At 37.3% G+C, this 20,444-nt stretch overlaps 1 long non-coding RNA gene across 1 annotated transcript; it reads right to left on the reverse strand.

Moving 5' to 3' along the window:
• Positions 1 to 18,810: 18,810 nt before the first annotated feature.
• On the reverse strand, positions 18,811 to 19,719 carry LOC116655452. The gene is made up of 3 exons (XR_004310525.2): positions 19,698 to 19,719; positions 19,609 to 19,641; positions 18,811 to 18,884 (listed from the first exon to the last, which is right to left on the reverse strand). It is a non-coding gene; the product is annotated as an uncharacterized LOC116655452 (long non-coding RNA).
• Between the last annotated feature and the right edge of the window lie 725 nt (positions 19,720 to 20,444).

The following is a 20,444-nucleotide window of genomic DNA, read 5'->3' on the forward strand; positions in this document are numbered from 1 at the left end:
TTATATGTGAAGCTACAACAGCCTCAATTTCCACTGAATACGTGATAAGGCGGGACTTCAAGCACACATTAACGGATGCTCCATCCAATTCAAACCCAGCGCCGCCGAAATCGGCCACCGTTGTGGAGCATTTGGAGCGGCCAAGCTGAAGTTCATTCGCCAGCCGCGACGAGATGAGGTGCACTTGTGAACCGGAATCCAACAAAACTCGTATCCAACTTTGTCGTACCGCTCCTCAATTGGCAAAGCACTAAACTTTGAACAAGAAGGAAGCTCGTGCACCGAAATATCACACAGGGCGCATAGAGCAGGACGTGCGTTAATAACCATGCACGAAGATCAGTTATTCGAAGATCTACCGCGGCCCACTTGGTAAGCTGGTGGATAAGTCGCCAAAGAGTCAAGAGTCCGGCACCTTTGCTCCAAGAATCGTGCCATGGACTCCCAAGACGGAAGGCTGTCGTTGCTTCCGACGAGAGTGTCTTCCCACTTGGCCTTTGTGGCAGGATCCAACTTCTGCAGGATAATCTGAAAAAGCAAGCATCCTTGGATCTCGGCAGCGGATCCGGAACTCATAAGAGCCCGCATACGCCCATTGAACCGATCCGATAGCTCCCGCAAAGTAGCAACAGACCCTGGCTCGACCACACGAAGCTGCAGGATCTCATTAATGTGAGACTGAAATATTAAACGCCAATTACTAAAACGATTTCGCAATAGGTCAAGGGCCACATCGTAGTTCGCGTCAGTAATTTTCAGAGCTCTCACCGTTAAGGCTGACTCAGCAGGCATGAAATGAGCCACCGGAGCTTTTCCGTTTTCGTTAGGTGGGGATGGCTGTCAATCGTGGTCTTAAAAAGGGCACAGAAATCCGGCCACTCGGCATAGCCGCCGCTGAATGTTGGCATCGGCAACGGTGGCAAAGAGGAGGCTGGCTTGTATGACACCGTCGAGAAGTGTGGAGTGGGCAGCGATTCTCATGGAGCGCTTGGCAACCTCCACCTGAATTTCCACTTGCACATCAGTCGCCAGCTGCGAGAATCTCCAATACAGATCACTCCCGATCTCGCTAAAATTAAGCTCCTCCAACTCTTCTTGAAGCTCGGTAAACAGCTCACGCAAACGCTTCTCCACTGACTCCAGCGCCATAATGGTACAATCCTCAGTCCACGCCGCAGCCTTCACTTTATGATGCAGCGCCTCCTCCTACCAGCGTTTTGATAGCGGCCGAATTAACAAGAAGCAACACCTTGTGGTCTGCGTTTCTTTAATTTAAAATAAAATATGAAGTTCTTATTAATTATTATTTATTATATTTATTCTTAAACCAATTAACTCTTGGTATATTAGAGTAAAAAATATGGTAATCTCATCGTTTCATCGTTTTTTTTTATTATTGATTTGACCTCTAGTATTCGTCGTCTCTAAATTTATTCGGGGCCTGATTTTTATTTTATTTCATCTAAAATATGAAGTTCTTCTTTATTTTAATTTAATTTTTTTCCTTCAACCGATTAATCATTAAAAAATTGGTAACTAATTGTTTTTGATTAACTGTATGTTGTTGACCTCTTGAAGCATTGCGGCCCTAATACTGAATTAATAATTTATTGAAGAGCATTACAGTTTTTCAAATATGAAGTTCTTATTTATTAACCAATTAACTCTTGGTATATTAGAGTAAAAAAATATGGTGATCTCATCGTTTTTGATTATTTGTATGTTGTTTCTCTGAACAATTTATATGTTCCCTGATTTTTATTTTATTTCAACTCTAATTTTAACTCAACTCTTATTCATTAATTCGTTTCAATTGTTTTATTTTTTATACAATTAACCCGTGGTATATTAGAGTAAAAAATATGGTAATCTCATTGTTGAGCGATCAGCGTTTTGATAGCGACCGAATTAAAGACGTGATTCAATTGTTTATATTCAATTTATTGAACTAGTTCCGCACATTAAAACAAATAGCGGCCCGTCAATAACATCTCTTAAAATACAACAAGAAGAAGAACCGCTTTGGCGCAGAAGCTCTTCCGAAGTTCCCAAAAGCGCATGCGCTACAAAATGACAACAAAGTGCATGCGAATCTGGGAGACAAAAGAGAAGATTAAATGCCGCTGCAGATAAACAAATCACCAATATTCTAATTAGCCTATCTGGTGGCTGCTTAGCCCAACATCCTCCCCCCTATTGTAGGGTGGGCCTTCAATAACAACTTTGGAAGGGCAGCAGACACATCTTTTAAGGGATATTCCACGGGTTGCGTAGTTTCATTAAGAAGATTAAGAACTCTCAGGGTGAAAAAGGCACACCAACTTCTTCCAAACCCTTGACCATGCTTTGCTCCCCCTCGGAATTCTGATTCTGAGTTCTCGGAACGTTGATTCTTCTCCTCTTCTCCTTCTGCATAGTGCAATCCAGCCTCCCACTATAGTTCGTTGCATCCAGAAAGCACCCATCCAAATAGTGTATTTTGTGCAACTGGGAGGCAGTAACCTAATTGGATTTGGCCAACTGACAATCTAATTAGCACGTCCAGACCATGCGGTCTGTGGAAGTTGGGATCAGCCAGCGCTATGCCGTGAGGAATATTCCATTTCGAAATATCAATTTTAAAGCTGGGCTGACAGTCCGCAATATGAGACACTATAACCGAATCTAGGTTCGCACAATACGTAGTTAGTCGAGACTTCACACACACATTAACGGAGGATCCATCCGTAGCAAACTCAGTGCCGCCGTGCAGCTGCCCGCAATGGTGCAACAAAGCATGATGTCGGCGATTGCACTTTGTTCAACGGGCAGCTGAACATCCGCGCGCAAAATGACCATCCTCCAAACATACAAAGCAGCGGGTCAGTCGTCGCACTTCATCGTACCGTTGACTAAGTGGTAAGGCAATGAAGCTTGGACATGTAGGAAGCGCGTGCGCCAAAACACCACACAGGGCGCATAGAGCTGGACGGGCGTTAATAACCATGCACGACGATCGGTTATTTGAAGATCTCCCTCGGCCCACATGGTTAGCTGGTGGATCCGCAGCTAAAGAAAAGTCGACGCATTCAAGAGTCCGGCACCTTTGCTGCAAGAATCGTGCCATGGACTCCCAAGACGGAAGGCTGTCGTTGTTTCCGGCGAGAGTGTCTTCCCACTTGGCTTTTGTGGCAGGATCCAACTTCTGAAGGACAATCTGGATTAGCAAGCATCCTTGGATCTCGGCAGCTGATTCGGAACTCATGAGAGCCCGCATATGCCCATTGAACCTATCCAACAGCTCCCGCAACGTAGCAACAGAACCTGGCTCGACCACACGAAGCTGCTAGATCTCGTTGATGTGAGACTGGAAAATTAATCGCCGATTACTAAACCGATTGCGCAATAGGTCAAGAGCCACATCGTCGTTCGCGTCAGTAATTTACAGTGCTCTCACCGTCTCCAATTTTTGTTAGGTGAGGATGGCTGTCAATCGTGGTCTTAAAAAGGGCGAAGAAATCCGGCCAGTCAAAATAGCCGCCGCTAAATGTTGGCATCGGCAACGATGGTAAGGATAAGGCTGGCTTGTATGGCATGGGTGAGACACCCGCACCGTCGAGAAGTGTGGAGTGGGCATTCATTCTCATGGAGTGTTTTGCACCTGCACATCAGTCGCCAGCTGCGAAAATCTCCAATAAAGCTCACACCCGATCTCGCTGAAGTTAAGCTTCTCAAACTCTTCTTGAAGCGCGGTGACAGCTCACGCAAACGCTTCTCCACTGACTCCAGCGCCATAAGGGTGCCATACTCTTCTCCGCAGCATCCTTTCCCGGCTTGCGGCAGCAGATCCAATAATTCCACATCCAGATTCCATCCCGCAAATCTCCAGCGCGAGTGATGCAAATCGAAAACCAAGAGATGTTTGTTTTTTTTTTTTGTGTTTTTCGTACCGCAGTTTTTGTAGTTTCTCGGGCAATTAAACTGATTGAACTTCGGGCGCGATCACGTCAACCAATGTTGAGCGATCAGCGTTTTAATAGCGACCGAATTAAAGATGAGATTCAATTGTTTATATTCAATTTATGGAACTAATTCCGCACAGTAAAACAAATAGCGGCCCGTCAATAACATCTCTTAAAATACAACAAGAAGAAGAACCGCTTTGGCGCAGAAGCTCTTCCAAAGTTCCCAAAAGCGCATGCGCTACAAAATGACAACAAAGTGCATGCGAATCTGGGAGACAAAAGAGAAGATTAAATGCCGCTGCAGATAAACAAATCACCAATATTCTAATTAGCCTATCTGGTGGCTGCTTAGCCCAACACTCATTGTTTTTGATTTATTGTACATTGCTTATCTCCTAAAGCACTGCGGCCCTTATACTGAGTAAATACTTTGTTGAAAAAGATTCGATTTCTTCAGTTGGTAAAGTGTAGCAACACCTCGTGGTCTGCTTTTCTCTTATTTCAAATAAAATATGAAATTATTTTTAATTTTTATTAAATATATATTTATTTTTAAACCAATTAACCCTTGGTATATTAGAGTAAAAGATATGGTAGTCTCATTGTTTTTTATTAATTGTTCATTGTTAATCCCCTCAAGCCCTACGGCCCTTATACTAAGTAAATACTTTGTTTAAAAAGATTCGATCTTATTAATTATTACTAAATATATTTATTCTCAAACCAATTAACCCTTGGTATATTAAAGTAAAAATAATGTCATTGTTTTCATCATTGTTTTTTATTAATTGTACATTGTTAATCCCCTCAAGCCCAACGGCCCTTATACTGAGTAAATACTTTGTTTAAAAAGATTCGATTTCTTCAGTTGGTAAAGTGTAGCAACACCTCGTGGGCTGAGATTCTCTTATTTCAAATAAAGTATGAAGTTCTTATTAATTTTTATTTATTATATTTAATCTTAAACCTTGGTATATTAGAGTAAAAAAATGGTAATCTCATCGTTTTTGATTATTTGTATGTTGTTTCTCTGAACCATTTATTTGAAGCCTGATTTTTATTTTTATTTAATTCAAATTTGAAGTTCTTACTCATTTTAATTTAATATATTTTAGTTGTTTTATTTTTTAAACAAATTTTTACAAAATAAAATATAAAATTCTTTTTAATTTTTATTAAATATATATTTATTTTTAAACCAATTAACCCTTGGTATATTAGAGTAAAAAATATAGTAATCTTATTGGTTTTCCGCCACATCTGGCACCATTACTCATTCCTCGCCATAGAAGACTCGATTCTTCGCGACGGCCCGCTTCGAGGTATAAGAGGTATCTTTTATAATCGTATAACTTTAATACCCTTTAACTTAACTTAACTTATTATACCCTTTCAGAGGGTATTATAATTTTGGTCAAAAGTGTTCAACGCAGTGAAGAAGGCATCTCCGACCCTATAAAGTATTTATATTCTTGATCAGGATCACCCCCTGAGTCGATATCAGCATGTCCGTCTGTCCGTCTGTACGTCGGAACGGCCGGGATCGGTCGACTATATACTATAGCTGCCATATAACTGATTGATCGGATGTGCCGTTACTTCGTTGTTTTTCAAGTTAGATGGATGTAAGTTTCAATGGGTTCCTCTTTGGGCAAAATAATTCGATATGCCAAATTTTATAAAGATCGGTCGACTGTATACGATCCGCTATATATCTAAATATTAGATGCGTGTTGCCACCTAGCGGACTGCGATTCAACTGCAAGGGTATATAAACTTCGGCTCCGTCTGAAGTTAGCTTTCCTTTCTTGTTTTTTTACTTTGCTTCAATTTAAATGTCAAACTCGCCGGTTTTGGGCGGGAGAATTTTTTAACTTTTTTCATCCTTTCTTGTCTTTCTACGACATAAGTGACCTTACTGTCTTACATTAAATAGAGAAAAGAAAAATACAGATAGTAAAGATAACAGTCTTAAAGGATAAATTTTTAATGTGGCAGTTTTAGTGTTTTTTTTTAATTTCTGGAAGCCCTGTGCTAATCCTGTGAATCCCTGAAAATTTCATTTTTTTAAGAATTAGTCAACACTAAAAAACAAGTATAAAACTCTGTCTAGGGTCAGACTTCTTTCCTTATTTCGTTTTTATTTAGAAAGTTTTTTTTTTTTATTATTGATTTGACCTCTGGTAGTCGTCGTCGCTAAATTTATTCGGGGCCTGATTTTTATTTTATTTCATCTACAATATGAAGTCCTTCTTTATTTTAACTTAAATTTTTTCCTTTAACCAATTAACCATTAAAAAATTGGTAACTGATTGTTTTTGTTTAACTGTAAGTTGTTGACCTCTGAATTAATAATTTATTGAAGAGCATTACATTTTTTTAAATATGAAGTTCTTATTTATTATCTGATTAACCCTTGGTATATTAGAGTGAAAATATGAAAATCTCATCGTTTTTGATTATTTGTATGTTGCTTCTCTGAACAATTTATATGTTCCCTGATTTTTATTTTATTTCAACTCTAATTTGAAGTTCTTATTCAGTTTCATTCTATACATTTCAATTGATTAATTTTTTAATCAATTGGTATATTAGAGTAGAGTATTAGAGTAAAAAATATGGAAATCTCATTGTTTTTATTTATTGTACAAATTAAATGTTTTAATTCACGATTTAAAATAAAAAAAATAATAATTAAGATTATAAATTTTATTTTTAAATATCAAGAATGAGTTATAAAGATATCCTATTGGATTGATCTTTGATTATAAACTGATTTTTCAAATTCAATTTTCTTATAACTATAGCTTTTATAGGTAACAGCGACGCTGACAGCATAGATGGACTTTGGTTGAATAGTTTTGATTGGTCAGAGTTTTATGCTGACATGTAGGTTCCCAGGATGGGACTTGTTTATGAATTTGGAGCAAAAGGGGTTTGATGTTTACGTCTACTGTCGTCGATAAATGTTTATGTCTGGATGCCAATGATAATGCTATGGGAAAGGGTTTGTGTCTAGCTAGTTTGTGTTTAATTGAATTATTCCCACAGTAGGCTCTGGAATGTTGTTTATATATGATTTGATAGGTATGGCAGGGTATACTGGTTTTATGGAGGATTCGTTATCTAGGATATTTACAGATACATTAAGTGTATTTGCGGATACACTACTCGCCCCTCCTTTATAAATTTCAACATCCTTGTTGAATTCGACAACAATTTCCTTGTGGTTGTCTAAACGCTTATAAGTGAATATTATATAAACTGTTAAGCTTACAACTATAAGTATTAGGCTTATAAATACAATCCATTTGTAGACAATATCTTGTTTTTGTTGATTGATTAATGATTCTTTAAGTTTTAAAATTGGTGTTGGTTCATTTAGAGTTACATTGGTACTTGACAATATTATTTTATATTCATTTATATTCTTTGAAATTCACTAATTTGATATTTCTTATTTCGAGTGTACATTGGCTTAATTGTATAACATTATTTCCTTCAATTGTTTTATTAAATAATTCACAATTTTGGTTAATTTGCGTTTTACTTAAATTATATGTTATTACAATATTTGGTTCAATGTATTTTATTAATTCTTTTTCTGAATTAAAAGTGTGTTGACAAATTGCTAATTGATTTGTAAGGATCTTTGAAATACATTGGTCAGTTACTAAATATTTTTGATCCATTACATCTACTAATTTTTTCTTCATTAATGTCATCTAACTCTTCATGTTTTAATATTTTAGGATTAAATATTCCAATTCTTGTTAACTGAATCCCCATTTGTAATTCTTCAATGTATTCTAGAAAAATGTGTAAAGAGTATCTAAAAAGGTTCAAGGCCTCATTTTCCTCTTCTTCCCGTATTAATTTATGTTTAATTATTATACCAATGATTTCATTAAATTCTGAATTTTCTATCATATTTTCTTTTATATTATTTAATTTTATTTCTAACTCTTTTTTATCTTTTTCTGTTAGTGTACCAAACAAATATTTGTGAGCTGATCCTACAATATATATTATAGCCATTTTTTTTAAATAATTGGGACAATACTAATTTGTTGAGCCGTTATTAATGGTAACGTTGTCCATGGTACTATTATTATCACTTTCAATATTAGAGTCTGAATTATCAACATTTTTGGAATAACGAGAAAAATTGCGTTTTTAAGTTTTTTAAATTTACTCTTGTGTTTTATTACTTTGTGACCCCTATTTATTTCCTGCCAGTGTTTTTCATCTTTTTGTATAATTTTTCCTGTTTTCTTTAATGGATTAACAAGTTTCGGCTTACGTTTCATATCTTTTTCAACTTTTGCATAATTTAAATCTACCTCATATTATTCCCGTTTGTAGTGTGTGGATTTCCAACAGGGCACGCATGCGAAGAGCGGTCATAAGATAGACATAGAAAAGCTTAAAAGCTTATCACCGAATATCATTGATCTGCGGTCACCTTGGATAAATGAACGAAACATCACGCGATTCTTATCTATGTTTTTGCAGATTGAGATAAGAGTGCCGTTATGTAAAAGCTTTTTTCTCTAGCATAGTTAGGGCTAGATTTGCATAGGAGAGCTTTGACATTATTTGACGAGCTGGAAAGCAATACGGCTGCAATTGTAAGCCAAGTTTAATAAATATTTAAATTGTGCTGAAAAATAAATAAAATCAAATCCCAGACGAATTATCGGGATTCATTTAATAAGTGTTCAGTAGTTTATGCCAGGTATGTTATAAATTCAGTGCAGTGCAGTTTAGTTTTCATGAAATTATTACCCCCCCAGTGCCACGTGCCAGTGCGGCTAGTACCAAATTATGTAAGCGGCTAGCACCAGATTTTTTAATCGGCTAGTACAGGATTGTGTAATCGTCTAGCACCCTAATATGCAACCGGCTAGTACCAGGTTATGCAACCGAAATGGATGGAAGCCGAAATGGATGAAATATTGGAATTAACTAGTGCAGAGACGCGGGATCGCAATCTTTTGATATATGTTTGAATTTGACGACGAGCCCCCCTTTTCGCTACACGGAGAGAAAACTCCGGCGAATTATTGATAAATTTGTAACTATAAGAAGTGCAATTATGTGAATATTGGCCTGCTGAATTTTATTCAAAGCTCTCAAATCCCTTTTTGTTAATTATGAAATTGTTCGGCGGAAGAAAGAACGTTGTACCTTAATTCGAATTTTGCACACCCTTCAGTTTTTTTTAAATAATTAATATCTTAATATCCGTTGTTATTTTATTATAAATACATATATAGATTTATGTAAATATATATATAAGTGATATGAAAATATAAGGAAAGAATTTAGATTGAATTAAATAATGATAACTTTGCGATAATATTCGAGCATGGCCAGGCTAATTTATTGTTCTATTTAAATTAATAATTATAAACATCTCTAGCTATTCCTGTCCTTGAGCTCAACGGCGGCGAACATCGGTGAGTGAATATCCCTAAATTAAATTTTAATAGTTTTGCGACGCAAACAGTAAATTTTAGCAAGGCATGAATTGAATAATTTTGGATTGATAATAATTTTAACTAATGAAATCGCAAATTTTCTAATTCCTAATTTAATTACTACATTAATCCCAAACGTAGTTAAACTGATTTATTGAATTTAACCTAATATTTTTAATTCTCTTCTTTATATCTAAATATAAATTTATATATACATATATTTTAATATGAATTTTAATGAAATTATATAAAGTAGCTGCTAAGGAGAAATTTTATAATGAAATAGAAATACCCGCCTGGGAAAAATGAATCAAGTTTGCTCCAATTTAAATTTGAGTGTTACGAACTCCATGAAGGCTTAAGGCCATTACAGATCCGCCACCGAAACTTCAAATAGCCATGCTGGAACCACAATAGGTATCACATAGGATTGTGATATGGGGCGAATCAAACGTCGTAGATCTCGCCAAGGTCGGGTGGGTTAAGAATAGGGTATAATGAACATTGTAATGTGTGGGTGTGGTTTGAACTCCCTACGTTGTTAGCCAACTTCTAACGTGGGGGTGTACGGGCTGTAGTTAAACAGAACCAAATTGCAAGATCTACTGCAAGGTCCAGAGGATATACCTTGGGGACGTATGGATGGGAGTGAAGGGCGTGCACTTCTTGTGATCTTAGACTAAGCTCGACGGATGGGGGTGGTTATTTTCACGTATCCATACTACACATCATCAAAATAAATTTAAGTGCACTAACTAGATGCTAATTAATAAAGAAAACCCGGATGATTGTCCTACTGACTCAAATCCAAAAGAAAACTAAGGAAACAAATCACCTAAAAGGCAAACAGGCTCAGAAGAGAGAGAGAGAGAATGACTTTGATCAGTTGTAGGGTATTAGATGTTCATTATACCCTATTCTTAACCCACCCGACCTTGGCGAGATCTACGACGTTGGATTCGCCCCATATCACAATCCTATGTGATACCTATTGTGGTTCCAGCATGGCTATTTGAAGTTTCGGTGGCGGATCTGTAATGGCCTTAAGCCTGCATGGAGTTCCTAATACTCAAATTTAAATTGGAGCGAACTTGATTCATTTTTCCCAGTCGGGTATTTCTATTTCATTATAAAATTTCTCCTTAACAGCTACTTTATATAATTTCATTAGAATTCATATTAAAATATATGTATATATCAATTTATATTTAGATATATATAGAAGAGAATTAAAAATATTAGGTTAAATTCAATAAATCAGTTTAACTACGTTTGGGATTAATGTAGTAATTAAATAAGGAATTATAAAATTTGCGATTTCATTAGTTAAAATTATTATTAATCTAAAATTATTCAATTCATGCCTTGCTAAAATTTACTGTTTGCTTCGCAAAACTATTAAAATTTAATTTAGGGATATTCACTCACCGATGTTCGCCGCCGTTGAGCTCAAGGACAGGAATAGCTACAGATGTTTATAATTATTAATTTAAATAGAACAATAAATTAGCCTGGCCATGCTCGAATATTATCGCAAAGTTATCATTATTTAATTCAATCTAAATTCTTTCCCTTATATTTTCATATCACTTATATATATATACATAAATCTATATATTTATAATTAAATAACAAAGGATATTCAGATATTAATTATTGAAGAAAAAAAACTAAAGGGTGTGCAAAATTCGCATTAAGATACAATATTTTTTCCCGCAGAATAATTTCATAATTAACATAAGGGATTTGAAAGCTTTGTATAAATTTCAGCAGGCCAATATACACATAATTGCACTTCTTATAGTTACAAATTTATAAATAATTCGCCGGAGTTTTCTCTCCGTGTAGCGAAAAGGGGGCTTGTCGTCGAATCCAAAAAATATTTATCAAAAGATTGCGATCCCGCGTCGAATCTCTGCACTAGTTAATTCCCATATTTCATCCATTTCGGCCTCCAGATAGCCGGTTGCATAATAGGGTGCTAGACGATTACATAATCCTGTACTAGCCGATTAAAAAAAAATCTGGTGCTAGCCGCTTACATAATTTGGTACTAGCCGCACTGGCACGTGACACTGGGGGGGTAATAAATTCATGAAAAAAACTGCACTGCTCTGAATTTATAACATACCTGGCATAAAATAACTAAACACTATTAAATGAATCCCGATAATTCGTCTGGGATTTGATTTTATTTATTTTCAGCACTATTTAAATATTTATTAAACTTGGCTTATGATTGCAGCCGTATTGCTTTCAAGCTCGTCAAATAATGTCAAAGCTCTCCTATGCCCTAACTATACTAGAGAAAAAGCTTTTACATAACGGCACTCTTATCTCGATATGCAAAAACATAGATAAGAATCGCGTGATGTTTCGTTCACTTATCCAAGGTGACCGCAGATCAATGATATTCGGTGATAAGCTTTTAAGCTTTTCTATGTCTATCTTATGACCGCTCTTCGCATGCGTGCCCTGTTGGAAATCCACACACTACACCACAGTTAATGCTCCAAAAATCTTATTAGCAGGGGTCATTAACTGAAATCACTAATATCTACTAAAATTATTATTTTATTTTATTACTTGTATGTCCTTTAAGTGGTAGGTTCCTAAAACTTTCCCTGATTCATTTACCAGTTCATAATAAGAACGTCCTACTTTCTTTTTCACTTTAGCTTTAATAAAGAGAGGTGCTAATTTAGCGTTAAACTTCTTGCTGGCATTACTTTGTGCGAAATTGCGAGCAAGGACTTCTTCACCATTTTTAAATTCTACCGATCTAGTCCTTAAATTATAAACCTTAGCGTTTATTTCATGAGCCAAAGATATATTATTCTTAGCTTTATTTCGAATACACTGCAAGGCGTCGGTACGTTGTATTTCCGTATTGTCTTTTAACAGATTTAAGTTTCTCAGCAGTTCGTAGTCTTTCCCGTGGAGGACCATATTCTGACCGAAGGTCATGAAATAAGGCGAAAATCTAGTACTTTGATGGATATTGGCTCTAGGGCTCCGCTTATCTCCGGCAGATGTCTATCCCAATTGGAATGATCGGTGCCGATGTATGCGCCTATTGCAGCTAGAACTGACCTATTTAGGCGTTCGCTTGCGTTAGCCTGGGGCGAATAGATAGCTGTACAAATATGCTTGGTTCCGAACCGGGTCAGAAATGATTTGAACTCGGCCGATCGGAACTGTGAGCCATTATCGGTTAAAATCGTCTCAGGAACACCGAAGGTATAAAATACTGAAGTTTCGAGAAATTCACAAATCCGGCTCGAAGTAAACTTCTTGATCGGATGTAAAAAATGGAACTTAGTATAATGATCTACTATGACTAGTATGCCGATATTCCCACTTTTTGATCTGGGATACGGGCCTAATAAATCCATGTACAATTTTTGAAAGGGCCTATCTGACGTTAACGGCTTTCCCATCGGAGGTTTCAACACTACGTTTGGGCTTTTCGTTGTGCGACATACGGAACACTTCAAAACGTAATCCCGAATTTGCGAAACCATTCCTGGCCAAAAGAAAAATCTTTTTAGATTTGCTACCATTTTTCCAATGCCGCAATGAGCTGCGTCTGGGGGACATGTGATCTGTTTAAAGTTCCTTGTCTTAAATTTGAAGGTACCCATAATTTCCATGAATTCATTTTTTGGACAACGTCACCAGTGGCCTGCTCTACTCTTTTATAAACAAAATTATCCATAATCTTGAGATCTGGAAGCTTAGACTGATTCCGTTGGATGTTTTTAATCAGATCCGTGTATTCTGCTGATTTAAATTCAACCGAGGTCAAATCTATCAATGGACCGAAGTCTTTGATTTCAGATACCGCTGGTTCATGTTGACGGGAAAGAGTGTCAGCTACTACGTTTAGAGTTCCACGCCTATGCTCCATTTTCATCTGCTTGGCAAAAGGCTGTAACTTGACCGCCCATCGACCCACGCGACCTGTCAAATCTTTCTGTTCCATTAGCCACTTCAATGATGCATGATCAGTGACTACTGTAAACTCTAGACCTTCAATATACGCTCTAAATTTCTTCACACCTCTGACTACTGCCAAGCACTCTAGTTCGGTCACTGTGTAAGTGCGCTGCGCTTTTGTCACTTTCTCGGACATATAGGCAATCGGCATTTCGTTGCCGTTAGCATTTGCTTGTGCCAAGACACATCCCACTCCATATATACTTGCATCGCACAGTAGTATGAAGGGTCTAGAAAAATCGGGAGTGTGCAGTATCGGTGCTGAGGTTAGCTTTCCTTTCAACTCAGCAAATGCTTTATCTGCCTCCTGGGTCCATTCTAATTGTCTATTTTTCCGTAGCAACTGAGTTAACGGGAAACTAACAGTTGCATAATTGTCCACAAAGCGTTTATACCATCCTGTTAAACCTAAAAATCGTCGCAGTTGCTTGACGGAAGTGGGGACGGGGAATTCATTGATAGCTATTATTTTCTCGTTGTCTGTTTTAAGCTGACCATATCCAATGATGAATCCTAAATATTTTACTTCTCGCATGCAAAAGTTAGACTTAGCGACGTTTATTGTCAAATTGGCTTTCCTTAGACATACAGCCACTTTTTTGAAGAAGCTGCATATGCGACTCAAAGTCTTCCGATAAGATAAAAAGATCGTCTAAGTAAACAAAAACTCTTGTACGAAAGTGAGCCGGGATCACAAGGTCCATTAATCTACAAAGTGTCTGAGGTGCATTGCACAGACCAAAAGGCATTACTTTATATTGGTATAAAGGCCTGTTCGGAACTGTGAACGCGGTGTACTGCCGAGAGTTTTGTTCCAGAGGGATCTGCCAAAAAGCGTGCTTCATGTCTAAGCCGGTTATGTAACGTGCTGGTGGTAAACGGCTGAGAATTCCGTCAATATGTGGTAGTGGATAGGCGTCCTTTATAGTTACCTTATTAATCACTCTGGAATCGAGGCAAAGACGAATCTTTTCTCCTCGTTTTACAATGACACTGTTACTACTCCATGGGCTTTTCGATTCCTCTATGATACCTAATTCCAACATCCTATCTACTTCCTCAAACATTAATTTTTCAATTGCAGGGGATATAGGCCAATGTCTCTGCTTTACTGGCTTTGCTTCGCCTACCTCGATAACGTGCTCCATGAGATGGGTACGACCCAAGCCTTCCCTATCGAATGATGGAAATTTACTGATGACCTTATCAAGGTTGCTTTGTTGATCAGGTGACAAAAGGTGTATTTTTGGGCTTCCCTTTTGTTCATCCCTCTCAGTATCTAATTCTGCAACCTTATCAATTCCTAAATAAACATCCTGACTTAATGTTGGGATAACATAAAATTCAATAGGTCTTATTTTGTCACGGTAAGAAATATTAGTTACATATTTCCCTACCACGGGACATTTATTATTATTGGCTGTTCGGATATTTCCCGAACATTTTTTAAGTTGGTGATTGCTCATGATTTCGGTAGCTGCTTTTCCGCCTAAGCAACTTACTGATGCTCCCGAATCGAGTAATGCAACATAGTTCCATTCTCCTATAATAATATCGGTATACAACCTATCATTGGAGTTAAAAAATATAGAGGAAACTAACTTTTTCCTGGTATTGGTAACATTTTTCCAAAATAACTTCAACCGAGTGGTTGAACGTCTTGGTTTCAGTTTGGCCGTCGTCTTCGGGTATCCGAATATGCGACACTTTGCTTCATTGTACCTTTTCCATCGAAGGTGTAGAGGTACGAATGAGTGATGTTCGGTGACTGCGCAAAGGGGCTCTGCCTCTTGCTGAACTTTGTTATTCTCTGGAATAGGTGTTGTAAATTCCGTTTGAGAATAATTTTCTTTAACTATTGGTTTGGATTTTAAGGATGCGTCAGATAGGTGGTGTTCTGCGCATCCCGCTGACGGTTTTCCGACGGGTTACACCGAGAGCATTTTGGCTTATAAACATCTTTGGCTCCGCAGCCATAACAAAATACTGATCGGACCTCCATACAATCGTCGAACCTATGACCTGGCTTCTGACAATTCCAGCAAACCATCTTCCTCTTATGGATTTCGTCTACTTCCATTTCTAGTTCATCTGCTGAAGTGCCAAATAATTCTGAAACGGAACGATTTGGTATCTTCGGTTTCAAGGATTGGGCCTTGACGTGCTTTTGAAATTGCTCCTGAGTACGAATTTCTTCACGTAATCTAGCAATGGTGTTAATACCTAAATGCATCAACTCGTAACGTAACGATATCTTTGCATTTCTGATAAGAATTCGTACGGTAGATTGTTCGGATATGGGAATCTTTAGTCTACCTAACAAAGTTTCTACAGCGAACTGGTATTCTTCGAATGGTTCGTGTTCTGACTGTCGTCTAACATTGATCAAGTCCCAAATGTCCATATCGGAGTCCACTTCCTGAAATTTTTCTCGAAATTCCTGTTGGAAGGTTTGCCAAGAGAAATTAGGACGAGAACGATGAAACTTCCAAAACCATTCATTCGCCTTTCCTGCGAACAACAAGTACAAATGATCACACAAAAGTTGATAGTCGCCTCCTAAATTTTGTGCTGTAAGGGAGCGAATACGATATAGGAAGTCTTCGACTTGCATGCCGTTTCGCGCACCGTCGAATTTAATCCGCCAGCCTTGTATAATGCTAGCGACTTTTTCGGGGGAAATACTGGACGTTCTAGAATTTCCGGCTGATGTCTCACTATGATGACTGATATTTCTCTGAATGGGTGGTAATTACGATTGGTAATCGTCAAAGCATCGGGGAACGCTAGGTGACCTTTGGTCTTGTTCTGTTGACTCGATATTAAGGGAAGTCATTTTGCTTTTTAGAGCTTGTTCTATCGATGAGTTAATAATTTGGGATATATTCTGCAACATGTTGTTTTGTTGAGCTTGTATACATGATTGTACTAAATCCGTTATTTCGGTTCTGCCTAACCCTTCTCGATGGTTGTCGCTCTCGAGGTATGGGTCACTTCGCTGTCCCTTACGTTGCATAGACCTTGTCTTTACCCCTTTTCTTGCTGTAGCACCTTTCCCTCTGTTATATGGATTAGCTCTAATTGGTTCAAGACTGGGATCTAACATTTCTCCTAAGGCCTCTGCCTCGTTTATTTCAACCGTTACGTTATTGTTAGTAAGGGATAGTCGGTTCACTGAGCAACTACTGCTGCAAACGGGACAAATTGATTTAACTTGTAAAAGTGGCATTAAACAGCTGTAATGAAATTTATGATTACAGGGAGTCGTAGCCAACATATCGTTTGAACTCGTAGGTTCGCGACAAATAGTTTCCTGCTCTCCTACGCCTTCTGCTGGATTCTCTAAGCTGTGTCGTACTGCCATGGTAAAATATCAAATTATCTATTCAATATATAAAAAAAAATTACTATAAAACTCCAAAATTAAAAATACGCCAAATAAAAAAAATCAAAACCAATCCGCCACCAAAATTCGTATAGCGCTTTTCGGAAATCTGAAATGTGCTGAAACACTTTACTGATCAAATCTCTCTTTCTCTGATACTGTTTGGGGATACACTAAAAAAAATTACTGACTCGTAAAACTTCCGATAATATGTACATCCAGTAGGTCAAGAGCTAAAATTCTTCCAGCGTCTTGCGATTCCTAACCAGAATCTATTATTCGGACCTGATAAATCTGAAATTATTCAACTTGGAGAAGTCAAGTTACACACAACAGTCGCTCTGGTCGATCAGTCCAAGCTGCTGAACTGCCATCGCAATTCCTAAAGACGAACAGTTGGTGAATTCCATCGAAATTCAAGTTAAACAGATCTAATAGGTTTTACTAAAAAAAAAATACTACTACGATATATCATTGTCTAATGGGTCAAGATGCCAAAAAAACTCTAGCCTCTTGCAGTTCCACAAAAGACGATATGAAAAAAAAGGAAACTGACTAGATAACTCTAACCAGGCCTCACCGTTTGGGCGCCAATTTTGTAATGTGTGGGTGTGGTTTAAACTCCCTACGTTGTTAGCCAACTTCTAACGTGGGGGTGTACGGGCTGTAGTTAAACAGAACCAAATTGCAAGATCTACTGCAAGGTCCAGAGGATATACCTTGGGGACGTATGGATGGGAGTGAAGGGCGTGCACTTCTTGTGATCTTAGACTAAGCTCGACGGATGGGGGTGGTTCTTTTCACGTATCCATACTACACATAATCAAAATAAATTTAAGTGCACTAACTAGATGCTAATTAATAAAGAAAACCCGGATGATTGTCCTACTGACTCAAATCCAAAAGAAAACTAAGGAAACAAATCACCTAAAAGGCAAACAGGCTCAGAAGAGAGAGAGAGAGAATGACTTTGATCAGTTGTAGGGTATTAGATGTTCATTATACCCTATTCTTAACCCACCCGACCTTGGCGAGATCTACGACGTTGGATTCGCCCCATATCACAATCCTATGTGATACCTATTGTGGTTCCAGCATGGCTATTTGAAGTTTCGGTGGCGGATCTGTAATGGCCTTAAGCCTGCAAGGAGTTCCTAATACTCAAATTTAAATTGGAGCGAACTTGATTCATTTTTCCCAGTCGGGTATTTCTATTTCATTATAAAATTTCTCCTTAACAGCTACTTTATATAATTTCATTAGAATTCATATTAAAATATATGTATATATCAATTTATATTTAGATATATATAGAAGAGAATTAAAAATATTAGGTTAAATTCAATAAATCAGTTTAACTACGTTTGGGATTAATGTAGTAATTAAATTAGGAATTATAAAATTTGCGATTTCATTAGTTAAAATTATTATTAATCTAAAATTATTCAATTCATGCCTTGCTAAAATTTACTGTTTGCTTCGCAAAACTATTAAAATTTAATTTAGGGATATTCACTCACCGATGTTCGCCGCCGTTGAGCTCAAGGACAGGAATAGCTACAGATGTTTATAATTATTAATTTAAATAGAACAATAAATTAGCCTGGCCATGCTCGAATATTATCGCAAAGTTATCATTATTTAATTCAATCTAAATTCTTTCCCTTATATTTTCATATCACTTATATATATATACATAAATCTATATATTTATAATTAAATAACAAAGGATATTCAGATATTAATTATTGAAGAAAAAAAACTAAAGGGTGTGCAAAATTCGCATTAAGATACAATATTTTTTCCCGCAGAATAATTTCATAATTAACATAAGGGATTTGAAAGCTTTGTATAAATTTCAGCAGGCCAATATACACATAATTGCACTTCTTATAGTTACAAATTTATAAATAATTCGCCGGAGTTTTCTCTCCGTGTAGCGAAAAGGGGGCTTGTCGTCGAATCCAAAAAATATTTATCAAAAGATTGCGATCCCGCGTAGAATCTCTGCACTAGTTAATTCCCATATTTCATCCATTTCGGCCTCCAGATAGCCGGTTGCATAATAGGGTGCTAGACGATTACATAATCCTGTACTAGCCGATTAAAAAACAAGAAAGGAAAGCTAACTTCGGGCGGAGCCGAAGTTGATATACCCTTGCAGTTCAGTCGCAGTCCGCTAGGTGGCGCCACCCATCAAATTTTATTAGATATATAGCGGATCGTTTATAGTCGGCCGATCCTTATGAAAATTGGCAGATCAGATTGTTTTACCCAAAATATAATCTGTACCAAATCCCATCTTTCTAACTTAAAAAACACCAAAGTTATGCCAATTTCGATCGTTCTATGACAGCTATAGGATATAGTCGGCCGATCCTTACGAAATTTTGTACATAAGATATTTTGGTCAAATATAACATGTGTAGAAACTCCCAACCCTCTAACTTAAAAAACACCAAAGTTATGGCATTTCCGATCAATCAGTTATATGGCAGCTATAGGATATAGTCGACCGAACCCGGCCGTTCCGACTTATATACTGCCTGCAAAGGAAAGAAGGGTGTGTGCAAAGTTTCAACTCGATAGCTTTAAAACTGAGAGACTAGTTTGCGTAGAAACAGACAGACGGACAGACGGACAGACGGACATGCTCATATCGACTCAGGAGGTGATCCTGATCAAGAATATATATACTTTATAGGGTCGGAGATGTCTCCTTCACTGCGTTGCACACTTTTGACCAAAATTATAATACCCTCTGCAAGGGTATAAAAATCTGGTGCTAGCCGCTTACATAATTTGGTACTAGCCGCACTGGCACGTGGCACTGGGGGGGTAATAAATTCATGAAAAAAACTGCACTGCACTGAATTTATAACATACCTGGCATAAAATAACTAAACACTATTAAATGAATCCCGATAATTCGTCTGGGATTTGATTTTATTTATTTTCAGCACTATTTAAATATTTATTAAACTTGGCTTATGATTGCAGCCGTATTGCTTTCAAGCTCGTCAAATAATGTCAAAGCTCTCCTATGCAAATATAGCCCTAACTATGCTAGAGAAGAAGCTTTTACATAACGGCACTCTTATCTCGATATGCAAAAACATAGATAAGAATCGCGTGATGTTTCGTTCACTTATCCAAGGTGACCGCAGATCAATGATATTCGGTGATAAGCTTTTAAGCTTTTCTATGTCTATCTTATGACCGCTCTTCGCATGCGTGCCCTGTTGGAAATCCACACACTACAACATCTAATACCCTACAACTGATCAAAGTCATTCTCTCTCTCTTTCTTCTGATCCTGTTTGCCTTTTAGGTGATTTGTTTCCTTAGTTTTCTTTTGGATTTGAGTCAGTAGGACAATCATCCGGGTTTTCTTTATTAATTAGCATCTAGTTAGTGCACTTAAATTTATTTTGATGATGTGTAGTATGGATACGTGAAAAGAACCACCCCCATCCGTCGAGCTTAGTCTAAGACCACAAGAAGTGCACGCCCTTCACTCCCATCCATACGTCCCCAAGGTATATCCTCTGGACCTTGCAGTAGATCTTGCAATTTGGTTCTGTTTAACTGCAGCCCGTACACCCCCACGTTAGAAGTTGGCTAACAACGTAG

Source organism: Drosophila ananassae, assembly GCF_017639315.1.
Source record: "Drosophila ananassae strain 14024-0371.13 chromosome Y unlocalized genomic scaffold, ASM1763931v2 tig00000255, whole genome shotgun sequence".
Lineage (NCBI taxonomy): Eukaryota > Metazoa > Arthropoda > Insecta > Diptera > Drosophilidae > Drosophila > Drosophila ananassae.